Source organism: Myiozetetes cayanensis, unplaced genomic scaffold (genome assembly GCF_022539395.1).
Source record: "Myiozetetes cayanensis isolate MyiCay16 unplaced genomic scaffold, myiCay2020 scf6-25, whole genome shotgun sequence".
Classification (NCBI taxonomy): Eukaryota; Metazoa; Chordata; class Aves; order Passeriformes; family Tyrannidae; genus Myiozetetes; species Myiozetetes cayanensis.
Genome location: NW_026087853.1, coordinates 44,068,883 through 44,073,735, shown reverse-complemented (window position 1 = coordinate 44,073,735; position 4,853 = coordinate 44,068,883).

The following is a 4,853-nucleotide window of genomic DNA, read 5'->3' as shown; positions in this document are numbered from 1 at the left end:
TCTGAAATGCCCAGTGAGAACCAGTGACTTGCACAACAAGGGCATTTGTACAGCTGCTATTTACAGTGCCTCCAGTTTTGTCTTTCTCTTCCATCGCTTCCTCTTTTTGTGTCTTTACTTTCTTGGGAAGTGAGAACACAAATTGTGACACAAGCTGTGGTTTCACATACAACACAGTTGAAGCATGCAGCCAGGGAAACTGCTGCTTAGGTATGATTGAATAGTTCTGATTTTGTCTTCTTTTGATTAAACTGAACAGTAGAAAGGATCATAACCATGACATTCGCCTGCTCCTCAGAAAACGTGGTTACCTGTCAGTTACTCAGTACTTTGGCAGGTGTACAAATATCTGCTTATGTAAGTATTTTATAAAAGCCTGCATAATTATAATTAAACCTAGCAAAAGTATATAAAAAGTCAATCAAATATAAAAATATCAGTTGGGAGAGGTCATAAAGAAAAGTAAGATAATAGGAAAAAACATCCATTTTACTCTAGGCTGTTCACACTTTCAGACTGGAATGAAAAGACTTCAAAGAGAATTTCAAAAAACTGAAGTCTGAGCCTTGAGCCTTCATCCAAAACTTAATTTAATGTAAATGAATAGTTTGATTCATTTTATCCTAAAGAGAAACCAGTATTTTTCCAACAGCTCTACTGAGGGATTTGAGAAATAACTATTCATCTTTACACCTGTAGCCTTCTAATTAGACTTTCATTCTAAGGTGAATTTTTAAGCCCTTCAGACTTTAGACGTTACGCACCTCTATAACACAATCCTCTATAATCTCTTCCTGAGGAAATTATTGTATTATTTAATATTCCTTGTGTTGTGTAATTACAGCAGTCTTCCTTCCTTCTTTCCATTCCTTCTTCTCTTTATTTACTTTTGCAATAGGTTCATTCTCAGCTGACTTCCAGTATGTCATGGTTCAGTGAGATGCAGCAAGAACACGGACTTGGTGGGATTATTCAGGATGGAAGATCTGGGTTTTTAACACAGAAACTGCTATTCCCTGTCATTCAGTACACACAGTCAAGATAAATACAGCATAAGCAGCTGCCTCACAGGCTGTAGGAGGAATTGCAACAGCAGGGAGAAGAAAACACACGCAGAGGAAACTCTGAGAGCTTCCAGATGGCAAACACCAGAGCAGAGGTCAACAAATGTTTGAGACGATTGCTGGCAGTGCTTTTTCTCTGCCCAACCAGAGGCTGTGTCCTGCTAGGTCGGGAGAGCTCTGTCTCAAGGCAGAACACAGGCAACTGGTAGTACTTCAACTCTGTTCAAGGCTGTGCTTTTTGACTGTGCTGTATTTCTGACTTGGTGGAAGCTGGGAGCTTCTCATGGATGACCTCACAGAATGCCAGAGCTCTTTAGACCAGGTGCCAGCCCTGACTTTGAAGGACTTTGAACGTTGTGGGCTTTGAAAATTAGGAAGGATGGCTGATTCCCAAGTTGTATTTTATTTCCATAAGAAGGGAACAGTGAATAAAAGTAACATTCCTTAGGACTGGCAGCAGAGGCAGCACTTGTAAGGCTTTCTGAGAAGGTATTTACTCCAATATACTGGGGTGCAATTCAAGTGCTCTGTGCTGTTCCTGGTTCTGCCAGAGTTTGCCTATGACCTGTAACAAACCCCATCCTCTCCACTTGCTCTCCTGCCTTTTCTAGCACCATTCCTCAGACAAGCACTTCAGTGCTACACCCCTTCCTCCACGTCTCAACCCGGCTCCTGGTCAGGATGCTTTCTCCTAAGGCAGGGCTCATTCATGAAAGGCAGACTAGATTGCATTCAGACTTTATTGGCTAATCCCTATTTAAAGAGACTGGTAAATACAAATCATATCATATTTGCACAGTATAATAGAATTATAATAAAATAGCACTTAATCCTGAGGCAATAGGAGCTCTGCATACTTTGAAAATGAAATTCATAAAAAGTGAATCTTGCATTAGGAAAAAACAAGTAGCCTGTTTGCTAGTGATCAGTTTCGTTGCCTGGGAACCAAGTACAGAAGCTTCTTTTTGCTTCCTGGCAGGAGCCTGTGAGTGTATGCTGTATTTTATTTCAGTCCAGAGCCATTATGGCCATTTATTCATCTGCAGTGAAATGTTCCATTTGCTGCTTCACACAGACCCAGGCTGGCATCAAGAGACTATCCTGCCTGACTGTTGAGGGAACTCACCCAAGGCTGCCTCAAGAATCTCTCAAGGGAGGATTTGAATTCTTAAAAGCCTTGTTGTCTTCCTAAGGCACAGCAAACACTGTTTCCTCTACCTACCTGCTTTTCTGTGAGGCACTGAAAGCATGCAGGGCTGTACTGCCCGGCAGCTGCAGGCAGCTCCTGCACTGGCTGTTGGTGCACTGGGACAGCTGAACTGTGATGGAGAAACAGCAGCAGGTTCTGTTGACTGCTGGGCTTGTGATTTCACTAACCCTGAAAAGCTGTGATGACTTGCTGATGTGGTCTGTGGAGAAGACAAACTGGTTTCTTGAGGCATCAAGCAGATTCAACGTGGTTTAACTTATCAACTCAGCCTCAGGAACCCACAGCAGTGCAGCTGCAAAGCAGAATACATAGGTTCAGACGTGCCAGCACTTGGGCTAAGGACAATCACCTTTCTCCATCCTGGGAATTAATTTATTCTCATTTTCTACTACAAGTCAGAGAATGCATTCTTCAGTTCCCTAGGATAAATAATTATATCAACCTGAAGGAGTCAAACCCAGATCATTCCATTTAAGCTGTAGTGTGAACTCAGCCAAGTTAATATGAAAGAAAAAGCAGAAATTCAGCCATGGTGAAATTTTCCCATAAGTGAACAGGGTCTTCTGACCCGTAATTGAAGAAGCCTAGCAGTGAAGAACCCAACGTTTCTCAAAAAGTAACTGGTCAGAAGAGTGGTAAATCCCATGTACTTCCCACTATGGCAAACCCCTGTACATTTGGTGGAAAGACCAAGAGTCCCATTACACTGAGAGCAAAAGCTGCTCTTGCTTTTTGCCATTGTTTCTCCTTGCACTGTGTTCCCTGAGGGTAAGGTTGAAAATAAACTTCCTCCCTAATCAATTCTCTAGAGAACAGCAACTCCAAAAATAGTGTCATTCTTTTCAGTGGCATCACCACTATCAAAGATGTTTTATTTACAATCGATTGTATCCAATTCAGCCCAGAAATACCTATTTCTTTTTGATTTCAGAAAAGTCCCTAAGACTGTGCAGGATGAATGTTACACGATAAGATCCCTAATGAGCTGTAGTGGGACACTTAGTCCGAGCATTCAGGCTTTTCTTACATAAATGGCTGTGGGAGTGATGGGGATACACCCTAAGCTATACCAATTACCCACTGGATCACCTCAAAGGGGCAGTTGTGACCTTCCTTTAAAAGGAACTTTTTTGGGGGGGGATTGTTAACTCTTATATAAAGCCACATTTTCACCAGTTAATAGGAGGTCCAGAGACAAGAACTCAGTGTGGAAATAAAACCCAGCAGTTTCAAGAAGGAGCTCAACCACAAGTTGTATTTACAAAATCAACTAAATCAGTAGTTTTAAAACTGCCTTTATGAAAAAAAAGAGATTAATTTCAAAATGGTTATAGTCAAAGAACTAAGAAATACTTAACTATGTTTGTCCAAAGTCTTATGAATATGGCTTCACAAGACCATTAGAAATGCCAATACTTAAATAGCTGCTTTGTCAGCCTATAAATCCACTTCAACATTCTGTGACTCTGAATAACAGAAGGCTGCACTCCAGTTCCTGTTTGTCTACTACAAGTTTTCCAAGAAAACTGAAAGAACCTGCTTTTCATAGGCAAATCTACCCCCCCAAAAAAAAAAAAAATTACCAGGGAGAAAATAAGCTTCTCTGCTCTTTATTTTTTACTTACCTATGTCTCCTACATGTACCACACAACACTTGGGGGAATCTTATCCTCTTAAAAATGAATTTACATTACAAAGGGTAATATGGAAAATACTTTGCTTTCCTCCAGTCCTTCCTTACCCTCACCCTCAGAAACCTCAGTAGTAGTGCTGATGTACCACTGCAGATCTGGGACCTACCTGAAGCATCTTGCCAAAGAACTTTTGTTTTCTCTCCAGATTTGTTTAACAAGAGCCATCTTAGCTCTAAGAAAGGGCTTTGCATCCAATGAAGCCTTTTATTACAGTTTGCACTACCATGACCTAGTCTTCTTCCCTTTGTGGTTCTGAGAAGGATAAAATGCAATGGATGAATCATTCTCTACAGGTTTCTCAAGAACTTGAACCTACCCTTGGAATAAAAAACAAGGCTTCCTACAGAATCAAGACACCTACTACATATCAGTCCTTTTCAACTAGATGCAAAGCATCATTCTGAACTGTTTGTTCCCACACCTTTCACTGCCACTGACATTTCCACTGGGTTTACTGTGTGCAACAGTACATTAAATGAAGCCTTCAGTAGCCTAGAGAAATTACCTGGCTATTCATACTTGCACACCAGATAACAAATTTGTAGTAAAATTCAGTGCACTGCTAACTTTAACCTTCGTTTTGAGGGTAGTTAACAGGGCCAATACAGTAAATGCTTGAACCTAGAACTTTTTCCACCTCTACAGCTACAGACCCATAAACAGTTTTTCATCCTGCTTTTCATCACTTGTTTAAAATACCTTTCTATTAGTATTCAGTTAGACAATAAATGCTAGAGACACCTTTAAGTAGAAGATATATTCCACAGAACTGAGCCTGTACCTCAGTCTTCCTTGCCTTTGCAAGGAAGCACTTCCAGCATTAAGGCCAGAAAAAGCATCTGTTTTATCCTGCTGCTGTAACAAAAACTTAATACCAATAACAAG